We start from the raw sequence: 10,000 nt of genomic DNA on the forward strand, positions 1-10,000 counted from the left end.
CCCATATATGTTTTCACTTGAATGTATTGAAAGTGAAACCATCAGATCTTGGCTTTGGCATGAGATGTCTTGAAAGTAAGACCAGCGCTGTCTAAATATGAGTCTCCTCTGCTCAGGGTGTGAGTACAGAGAAGGTTGGAGAAAGTCAAAAGTTTTGCTCAAAAATGACTGCAGATCAAAAGAGGTCCCCAGTTCAAATCTGGGTGCCCCCTCATGTAAAGATAGCATTGGTTAGACTTATCTTTTCACTGATGTGAGAGAGAACATCCTAGCAAGAGAGCTTGGCCTCCTTTTGTCTGAAAATGAAACCCCAAAGATTGTTGGGTGTCTTCATCTTTAGCAGAGGATGGTTTCGATCCATCGACCTCTGGGTTATGGGCCCAGCACGCTTCCACTGCGCCACTCTGCTAGCAGTACACCCCAGATGGGACTCGAACCCACAATCCCTGGCTTAGGAGGCCAGTGCCTTATCCATTAGGCCAATGGGGCTCAGAAAAAAACTCCATATATTCTCCTTGCCTAGCTTGCCTTTGCATTCACCGGTCACCTTTGGAAAATTTTTGGGTGAAATTTTTGACTTTCTCCAATCCTCTCCAAACTCATACCCTGCGTAAGGGAGACTCAGACATAGGCAGGTGTGCTTGTCAAATCCTCCTATGTTGTTCCAAAGCTGAGATCTCACCATCCCACTTCCAATATATTACAGTCAAAAAATATGTGGGTTTTGGACACTTGAAATTTTACAACTCTAAAGACAGATATGAGATCAAGGAGACATGGGATGCATCAATAAATGTTTGTTATTTTGGCACAAACATGATGTTTTACTGATGTGAAATATATTACAGATAGGATGGCCAAAGACTGGTTACTCTTTGGGATAACGTTATTTTCATGCTAAGAAAAAAACATTTTTCATGCATCCGATGTCCCCATAATGTCATATATGTCATTAGAGTTGTAGATTTCCACTGTCCAAAACCCATATATGTTTTCACTTGAATGTATTGAAAGTGAAACCATCAGATCTTGGCTTTGGCATGAGATGTCTTGAAAGTAAGACCAGCGCTGTCTAAATATGAGTCTCCTCTGCTCAGGGTGTGAGTACAGAGAAGGTTGGAGAAAGTCAAAAGTTTTGCTCAAAAATGACTGCAGATCAAAAGAGGTCCCCAGTTCAAATCTGGGTGCCCCCTCATGTAAAGATAGCATTGGTTAGACTTATCTTTTCACTGATGTGAGAGAGAACATCCTAGCAAGAGAGCTTGGCCTCCTTTTGTCTGAAAATGAAACCCCAAAGATTGTTGGGTGTCTTCATCTTTAGCAGAGGATGGTTTCGATCCATCGACCTCTGGGTTATGGGCCCAGCACGCTTCCGCTGCGCCACTCTGCTAGCAGTACACCCCAGATGGGACTCGAACCCACAATCCCTGGCTTAGGAGGCCAGTGCCTTATCCATTAGGCCACTGGGGCTCAGAAATAAACTCCATATATTCTCCTTGCCTAGCTTGCCTTTGCATTCACCGGTCACCTTTGGAAAATTTTTGGGTGAAATTTTTGACTTTCTCCAATCCTCTCCAAACTCATACCCTGCGTAAGGGAGACTCAGACATAGGCAGGTGTGCTTGTCAAATCCTCCTATGTTGTTCCAAAGCTGAGATCTCACCATCCCACTTCCAATATATTACAGTCAAAAAATATGTGGGTTTTGGTCACTTGAAATTTTACAACTCTAAAGACAGATATGAGATCAAGGAGACATGGGATGCATCAATACATGTTTGTTATTTTGGCACAAACATGATGTTTCACTGATGTGAAATATATTACAGATAGGATGGCCAAAGACTGGTTACTCTTTGGGATAACGTTATTTTTATGCTAAGAAAAACACATTTTTCATGCATCTGATGTCCCCATAATGTCATATATGTCATTAGAGTTGTAGATTTCCACTGTCCAAAACCCATATATGTTTTCACTTGAATGTATTGAAAGTGAAACCATCAGATCTTGGCTTTGGCATGAGATGTCTTGAAAGTAAGACCAGCGCTGTCTAAATATGAGTCTCCTCTGCTCAGGGTGTGAGTACAGAGAAGATTGGAGAAAGTCAAAAGTTTTGCTCAAAAATGACTGCAGATCAAAAGAGGTCCCCAGTTCAAATCTGGGTGCCCCCTCATGTAAAGATAGAATTGGTTAGACTTATCTTTTCACTGATGTGAGAGAGAACATCCTAGCAAGAGAGCTTGGCCTCCTTTTGTCTGAAAAAGAAACCCCAAAGATTGTTGGGTGTCTTCATCTTTAGCAGAGGATGGTTTCGATCCATCGACCTCTGGGTTATGGGCCCAGCACGCTTCCGCTGCGCCACTCTGCTAGCAGTACACCCCAGATGGGACTCGAACCCACAATCCCTGGCTTAGGAGGCCAGTGCCTTATCCATTAGGCCACTGGGGCTCAGAAAAAAACTCCATATATTCTCCTTGCCTAGCTTGCCTTTGCATTCACCGGTCACCTTTGGAAAATGTTTGGGTGAAATTTTTGACTTTCTCCAATCCTCTCCAAACTCATACCCTGCGTAAGGGAGACTCAGACATAGGCAGGTGTGCTTGTCAAATCCTCCTATGTTGTTCCAAAGCTGAGATCTCACCATCCCACTTCCAATATATTACAGTCAAAAAATATGTGGGTTTTGGACACTTGAAATTTTACAACTCTAAAGACAGATATGAGATCAAGGAGACATGGGATGCATCAATAAATGTTTGTTATTTTGGCACAAACATGATGTTTCATTGATGTGAAATATATTACAGATAGGATGGCCAAAGACTGGTTACTCTTTGGGATAACGTTATTTTTATGCTAAGAAAAAAACATTTTTCATGCATCCGATGTCCCCATAATGTCATATATGTCATTAGAGTTGTAGATTTCCACTGTCCAAAACCCATATATGTTTTCACTTGAATGTATTGAAAGTGAAACCATCAGATCTTGGCTTTGGCATGAGATGTCTTGAAAGTAAGACCAGCGCTGTCTAAATATGAGTCTCCTCTGCTCAGGGTGTGAGTACAGAGAAGATTGGAGAAAGTCAAAAGTTTTGCTCAAAAATGACTGCAGATCAAAAGAGGTCCCCAGTTCAAATCTGGGTGCCCCCTCATGTAAAGATAGCATTGGTTAGACTTATCTTTTCACTGATGTGAGAGAGAACATCCTAGCAAGAGAGCTTGGCCTCCTTTTGTCTGAAAATGCAACCCCAAAGATTGTTGGGTGTCTGCATCTTTAGCAGAGGATGGTTTCGATCCATCGACCTCTGGGTTATGGGCCCAGCACGCTTCCGCTGCGCCACTTTGCTAGCAGTACACCCCAGCTGGGACTCGAACCCACAATCCCTGGCTTAGAAGGCCAGTGCCTTATCCATTAGGCCACTGGGGCTCAGAAAAAAACTCCATATATTCTCCTTGCCTAGCTTGCCTTTGCATTCACCGGTCACCTTTGGAAAATTTTTGGGTGAAATTTTTGACTTTCTCCAATCCTCTCCAAACTCATACCCTGCGTAAGGGAGACTCAGACATAGGCAGGTGTGCTTGTCAAATCCTCCTATGTTGTTCCAAAGCTGAGATCTGACCATCCCACTTCCAATATATTACAGTCAAAAAATATGTGGGTTTTGGACACTTGAAATTTTACAACTCTAAAGACAGATATGAGATCAAGGAGACATGGGATGCATCAATAAATGTTTGTTATTTTGGCACAAACATGATGTTTCATTGATGTGAAATATATTACAGATAGGATGGCCAAAGACTGGTTACTCTTTGGGATAACGTTATTTTTATGCTAAGAAAAAAACATTTTTCATGCATCCGATGTCCCCATAATGTCATATATGTCATTAGAGTTGTAGATTTCCACTGTCCAAAACCCATATATGTTTTCACTTGAATGTATTGAAAGTGAAACCATCAGATCTTGGCTTTGGCATGAGATGTCTTGAAAGTAAGACCAGCGCTGTCTAAATATGAGTCTCCTCTGCTCAGGGTGTGAGTACAGAGAAGATTGGAGAAAGTCAAAAGTTTTGCTCAAAAATGACTGCAGATCAAAAGAGGTCCCCAGTTCAAATCTGGGTGCCCCCTCATGTAAAGATAGCATTGGTTAGACTTATCTTTTCACTGATGTGAGAGAGAACATCCTAGCAAGAGAGCTTGGCCTCCTTTTGTCTGAAAATGAAACCCCAAAGATTGTTGGGTGTCTTCATCTTTAGCAGAGGATGGTTTCGATCCATCGACCTCTGGTTTATGGGCCCAGCACACTTCCGCTGCGCCACTCTGCTAGCAGTACACCCCAGATGGGACTCGAACCCACAATCCCTGGCTTAGGAGGCCAGTGCCTTATCCATTAGGCCACTGGGGCTCAGAAAAAAACTCCATATATTCTCCTTGCCTAGCTTGCCTTTGCATTCACTGGTCACCTTTGGAAAATTTTTGGGTGAAATTTTTGACTTTCTCCAATCCTCTCCAAACTCATACCCTGCGTAAGGGAGACTCAGACATAGGCAGGTGTGCTTGTCAAATCCTCTTATGTTGTTCCAAAGCTGAGATCTCACCATCCCACTTCCAATATATTACAGTCAAAAAATATGTGGGTTTTGGACACTTGAAATTTTACAACTCTAAAGACAGATATGAGATCAAGGAGACATGGGATGCATCAATAAATGTTTGTTATTTTGGCACAAACATGATGTTTCACTGATGTGAAATATATTACAGATAGGATGGCCAAAGACTGGTTACTCTTTGGAATAACGTTATTTTTATGCTAAGAAAAAAACATTTTTCATGCATCCGATGTCCCCATAATGTCATATATGTCATTAGAGTTGTAGATTTCCACTGTCCAAAACCCATATATGTTTTCACTTGAATGTATTGAAAGTGAAACCATCAGATCTTGGCTTTGGCATGAGATGTCTTGAAAGTAAGACCAGCGCTGTCTAAATATGAGTCTCCTCTGCTCAGGGTGTGAGTACAGAGAAGATTGGAGAAAGTCAAAAGTTTTGCTCAAAAATGACTGCAGATCAAAAGAGGTCCCCAGTTCAAATCTGGGTGCCCCCTCATGTAAAGATAGCATTGGTTAGACTTATCTTTTCACTGACGTGAGAGAGAACATCCTAGCAAGAGAGCTTGGCCTCCTTTTGTCTGAAACTGAAACCCCAAAGATTGTTGGGTGTCTTCATCTTTAGCAGAGGATGGTTTCGATCCATCGACCTCTGGGTTATGGGCCCAGCACGCTTCCGCTGCGCCACTCTGCTAGCAGTACACCCCAGATGGGACTCGAACCCACAATCCCTGGCTTAGGAGGCCAGTGCCTTATCCATTAGGCCACTGGGGCTCAGAAAAAAACTCCATATATTCTCCTTGCCTAGCTTGCCTTTGCATTCACCGGTCACCTTTGGAAAATTTTTGGGTGAAATTATTGACTTTCTCCAATCCTCTCCAAACTCATACCCTGCGTAAGGGAGACTCAGACATAAGCAGGTGTGCTTGTCAAATCCTCCTATGTTGTTCCAAAGCTGAGACCTGACCATCCCACTTCCAATATATTACAGTCAAAAAATATGTGGGTTTTGGACACTTGAAATTTTACATCTCTAAAGACAGATATGAGATCAAGGAGACATGGGATGCATCAATAAATAATTGTTATTTTGGCACAAACATGATGTTTCACTGATGTGAAATATATTACAGATAGGATGGCCAAAGACTGGTTACTCTTTGGGATAACGTTATTTTTATGCTAAGAAAAAAACATTTTTCATGCATCTGATGTCCACATAATGTCATATATGTCATTAGAGTTGTAGATTTCCACTGTCCAAAACCCATATATGTTTTCACTTGAATGTATTGAAAGTGAAACCATCAGATCTTGGCTTTGGCATGAGATGTCTTGAAAGTAAGACCAGCGCTGTCTAAATATGAGTCTCCTCTGCTCAGGGTGTGAGTACAGAGAAGAATGGAGAAAGTCAAAAGTTTTGCTCAAAAATGACTGCAGATCAAAAGAGGTCCCCAGTTCAAATCTGGGTGCACCCTCATGTAAAGATAGCATTGGTTAGACTTATCTTTTCACTGATGTGAGAGAGAACATCCTAGCAAGAGAGCTTGGCGTCCTTTTGTCTGAAAATGAAACCCCAAAGATTGTTGGGTGTCTTCATCTTTAGCAGAGGATGGTTTCGATCCATTGACCTCTGGGTTATGGGCCCAGCACGCTTCCGCTGCGCCACTTTGCTAGCAGTACACCCCAGATGGGACTCGAACCCACAATCCCTGGCTTAGGAGGCCAGTGCCTTATCCATTAGGCCACTGGGGCTCAGAAAAAAACTCCATATATTCTCCTTGCCTAGCTTGCCTTTGCATTCACCGGTCACCTTTGGAAAATTTTTGGGTGAAATTTTTGTCTTTCTCCAATCCTCTCCAAACTCATACCCTGCGTAAGGGAGACTCAGACATAGGCAGGTGTGCTTGTCAAATCCTCCTATGTTGTTCCAAAGCTGAGACCTGACCATCCCACTTCCAATATATTACAGTCAAAAAATATGTGGGTTTTGGACACTTGAAATTTTACATCTCTAAAGACAGATATGAGATCAAGGAGACATGGGATGCATCAATAAATGTTTGTTATTTTGGCACAAACATGATGTTTCACTGATGTGAAATATATTACAGATAGGATGGCCAAAGACTGGTTACTCTTTGGGATAACGTTATTTTTATGCTAAGAAAAAAACATTTTTCATGCATCCGATGTCCCCATAATGTCATATATGTCATTAGAGTTGTAGATTTCCACTGTCCAAAACCCATATATGTTTTCACTTGAATGTATTGAAAGTGAAACCATCAGATCTTGGCTTTGGCATGAGATGTCTTGAAAGTAAGACCAGCGCTGTCTAAATATGAGTCTCCTCTGCTCAGGGTGTGAGTACAGAGAAGATTGGAGAAAGTCAAAAGTTTTGCTCAAAAATGACTGCAGATCAAAAGAGGTCCCCAGTTCAAATCTGGGTGCCCCCTCATGTAAAGATAGCATTGGTTAGACTTATCTTTTCACTGATGTGAGAGAGAACATCCTAGCAAGAGAGTTTGGCCTCCTTTTGTCTGAAACTGAAACCCCAAAGATTGTTGGGTGTCTTCATCTTTAGCAGAGGATGGTTTCGATCCATCGACCTCTGGGTTATGGGCCCAGCACGCTTCCGCTGCGCCACTCTGCTAGCAGTACACCCCAGATGGGACTCGAACCCACAACCCCTGGCTTAGGAGGCCAGTGCCTTATCCATTAGGCCACTGGGGCTCAGAAAAAAACTCCATATATTCTCCTTGCCTAGCTTGCCTTTGCATTCACCGGTCACCTTTGGAAAATTTTTGGGTGAAATTATTGACTTTCTCCAATCCTCTCCAAACTCATACCCTGCGTAAGGGAGACTCAGACATAAGCAGGTGTGCTTGTCAAATCCTCCTATGTTGTTCCAAAGCTGAGACCTGACCATCCCACTTCCAATATATTACAGTCAAAAAATATGTGGGTTTTGGACACTTGAAATTTTACATCTCTAAAGACAGATATGAGATCAAGGAGACATGGGATGCATCAATAAATAATTGTTATTTTGGCACAAACATGATGTTTCACTGATGTGAAATATATTACAGATAGGATGGCCAAAGACTGGTTACTCTTTGGGATAACGTTATTTTTATGCTAAGAAAAAAACATTTTTCATGCATCTGATGTCCACATAATGTCATATATGTCATTAGAGTTGTAGATTTCCACTGTCCAAAACCCATATATGTTTTCACTTGAATGTATTGAAAGTGAAACCATCAGATCTTGGCTTTGGCATGAGATGTCTTGAAAGTAAGACCAGCGCTGTCTAAATATGAGTCTCCTCTGCTCAGGGTGTGAGTACAGAGAAGAATGGAGAAAGTCAAAAGTTTTGCTCAAAAATGACTGCAGATCAAAAGAGGTCCCCAGTTCAAATCTGGGTGCCCCCTCATGTAAAGATAGCATTGGTTAGACTTATCTTTTCACTGATGTGAGAGAGAACATCCTAGCAAGAGAGCTTGGCGTCCTTTTGTCTGAAAATGAAACCCTAAAGATTGTTGGGTGTCTTCATCTTTAGCAGAGGATGGTTTCGATCCATTGACCTCTGGGTTATGGGCCCAGCACGCTTCCGCTGCGCCACTCTGCTAGCAGTACACCCCAGATGGGACTCGAACCCACAATCCCTGGCTTAGGAGGCCAGTGCCTTATCCATTAGGCCACTGGGGCTCAGAAAAAAACTCCATATATTCTCCTTGCCTAGCTTGCCTTTGCATTCACCGGTCACCTTTGGAAAATTTTTGGGTGAAATTTTTGACTTTCTCCAATCCTCTCCAAACTCATACCCTGCGTAAGGGAGACTCAGACATAGGCAGGTGTGCTTGTGAAATCCTCCTATGTTGTTCCAAAGCTGAGATCTGACCATCCCACTTCCAATATATTACAGTCAAAAAATATGTGGGTTTTGGACACTTGAAATTTTACAACTCTAAAGACAGATATGAGATCAAGGAGACATGGGATGCATCAATAAATGTTTGTTATTTTGGCACAAACATGATGTTTCACTGATGTGAAATATATTACAGATAGGATGGCCAAAGACTGGTTACTCTTTGGGATAACGTTATTTTTATGCTAAGAAAAACACATTTTTCATGCATCCGATGTCCCCATAATGTCATATATGTCATTAGAGTTGTAGATTTCCACTGTCCAAAACCCATATATGTTTTCACTTGAATGTATTGAAAGTGAAACCATCAGATCTTGGCTTTGGCATGAGATGTCTTGAAAGTAAGACCAGCGCTGTCTAAATATGAGTCTCCTCTGCTCAGGGTGTGAGTACAGAGAAGATTGGAGAAAGTCAAAAGTTTTGCTCAAAAATGACTGCAGATCAAAAGAGGTCCCCAGTTCAAATCTGGGTGCCCCCTCATGTAAAGATAGCATTGGTTAGACTTATCTTTTCACTGATGTGAGAGAGAACATCCTAGCAAGAGAGCTTGGCCTCCTTTTGTCTGAAAATGAAACCCCAAAGATTGTTGGGTGTCTTCATCTTTAGCAGAGGATGGTTTCGATCCATCGACCTCTGGGTTATGGGCCCAGCACGCTTCCGCTGCGCCACTCTGCTTGCAGTACACCCCAGATGGGGCTCGAACCCACAATCCCTGCCTTAGGAGGCGAGTGCCTTATCCATTAGGCCACTGGGGCTCAGAAAAAAACTCCATATATTCTCCTTGCCTAGCTTGCCTTTGCATTCACCGGTCACCTTTGGAAAATTTTTGGGTGAAATTTTTGACTTTCTCCAATCCTCTCCAAACTCATAGCCTGCGTAAGGGAGACTCAGACATAGGCAGGTGTGCTTGTCAAATCCTCCTATGTTGTTCCAAAGCTGAGACCTGACCATCCCACTTCCAATATATTACAGTCAAAAAATATGTGGGTTTTGGACACTTGAAATTTTACATCTCTAAAGACAGATATGAGATCAAGGAGACATGGGATGCATCAATAAATGTTTGTTATTTTGGCACAAACATGATGTTTCACTGATGTGAAATATATTACAGATAGGATGGCCAAAGACTGGTTACTCTTTGGGATAACGTTATTTTTATGCTAAGAAAAAAACATTTTTCATGCATCCGATGTCCCCATAATGTCATATATGTCATTAGAGTTGTAGATTTCCACTGTCCAAAACCCATATATGTTTTCACTTGAATGTATTGAAAGTGAAACCATCAGATCTTGGCTTTGGCATGAGATGTCTTGAAAGTAAGACCAGCGCTGTCTAAATATGAGTCTCCTCTGCTCAGGGTGTGAGTACAGAGAAGATTGGAGAAAGTCAAAAGTTTTGCTCAAAAATGACTGCAGATCAAAAGAGGTCCCC

The 10,000-nt window shown here is 42.0% G+C and overlaps 15 non-coding genes across 15 annotated transcripts; all 15 read right to left on the minus strand.

Annotated features, from left to right (window-relative positions):
• Positions 1-337: 337 nt before the first annotated feature.
• On the minus strand, positions 338-409 carry trnam-cau (transfer RNA methionine (anticodon CAU)). Its single transcript has one exon. It is a non-coding gene; the product is annotated as a tRNA-Met (tRNA).
• A 7-nt stretch (positions 410-416) lies between these two features.
• On the minus strand, positions 417-489 carry trnar-ccu (transfer RNA arginine (anticodon CCU)). The gene has a single exon. It is a non-coding gene; the product is annotated as a tRNA-Arg (tRNA).
• Positions 490-1,318: 829 nt separating this feature from the next.
• On the minus strand, positions 1,319-1,390 carry trnam-cau (transfer RNA methionine (anticodon CAU)). Its single transcript has one exon. It is a non-coding gene; the product is annotated as a tRNA-Met (tRNA).
• A 7-nt stretch (positions 1,391-1,397) lies between these two features.
• Positions 1,398-1,470, minus strand: trnar-ccu (transfer RNA arginine (anticodon CCU)). Its single transcript has one exon. It is a non-coding gene; the product is annotated as a tRNA-Arg (tRNA).
• Positions 1,471-2,299: 829 nt separating this feature from the next.
• On the minus strand, positions 2,300-2,371 carry trnam-cau (transfer RNA methionine (anticodon CAU)). The gene has a single exon. It is a non-coding gene; the product is annotated as a tRNA-Met (tRNA).
• Positions 2,372-2,378: 7 nt separating this feature from the next.
• On the minus strand, positions 2,379-2,451 carry trnar-ccu (transfer RNA arginine (anticodon CCU)). The gene has a single exon. It is a non-coding gene; the product is annotated as a tRNA-Arg (tRNA).
• A 908-nt stretch (positions 2,452-3,359) lies between these two features.
• On the minus strand, positions 3,360-3,432 carry trnar-ucu (transfer RNA arginine (anticodon UCU)). The gene has a single exon. It is a non-coding gene; the product is annotated as a tRNA-Arg (tRNA).
• Positions 3,433-4,340: 908 nt separating this feature from the next.
• On the minus strand, positions 4,341-4,413 carry trnar-ccu (transfer RNA arginine (anticodon CCU)). The gene has a single exon. It is a non-coding gene; the product is annotated as a tRNA-Arg (tRNA).
• An 829-nt stretch (positions 4,414-5,242) lies between these two features.
• On the minus strand, positions 5,243-5,314 carry trnam-cau (transfer RNA methionine (anticodon CAU)). Its single transcript has one exon. It is a non-coding gene; the product is annotated as a tRNA-Met (tRNA).
• A 7-nt stretch (positions 5,315-5,321) lies between these two features.
• trnar-ccu (transfer RNA arginine (anticodon CCU)) lies at positions 5,322-5,394 on the minus strand. The gene has a single exon. It is a non-coding gene; the product is annotated as a tRNA-Arg (tRNA).
• Positions 5,395-6,302: 908 nt separating this feature from the next.
• Positions 6,303-6,375, minus strand: trnar-ccu (transfer RNA arginine (anticodon CCU)). The gene has a single exon. It is a non-coding gene; the product is annotated as a tRNA-Arg (tRNA).
• Positions 6,376-7,204: 829 nt separating this feature from the next.
• On the minus strand, positions 7,205-7,276 carry trnam-cau (transfer RNA methionine (anticodon CAU)). Its single transcript has one exon. It is a non-coding gene; the product is annotated as a tRNA-Met (tRNA).
• Positions 7,277-7,283: 7 nt separating this feature from the next.
• trnar-ccu (transfer RNA arginine (anticodon CCU)) lies at positions 7,284-7,356 on the minus strand. The gene has a single exon. It is a non-coding gene; the product is annotated as a tRNA-Arg (tRNA).
• Positions 7,357-8,264: 908 nt separating this feature from the next.
• trnar-ccu (transfer RNA arginine (anticodon CCU)) lies at positions 8,265-8,337 on the minus strand. The gene has a single exon. It is a non-coding gene; the product is annotated as a tRNA-Arg (tRNA).
• Positions 8,338-9,166: 829 nt separating this feature from the next.
• On the minus strand, positions 9,167-9,238 carry trnam-cau (transfer RNA methionine (anticodon CAU)). Its single transcript has one exon. It is a non-coding gene; the product is annotated as a tRNA-Met (tRNA).
• Between the last annotated feature and the right edge of the window lie 762 nt (positions 9,239-10,000).

Source organism: Hoplias malabaricus, chromosome 1, assembly GCF_029633855.1.
Source record: "Hoplias malabaricus isolate fHopMal1 chromosome 1, fHopMal1.hap1, whole genome shotgun sequence".
Classification (NCBI taxonomy): Eukaryota; Metazoa; Chordata; class Actinopteri; order Characiformes; family Erythrinidae; genus Hoplias; species Hoplias malabaricus.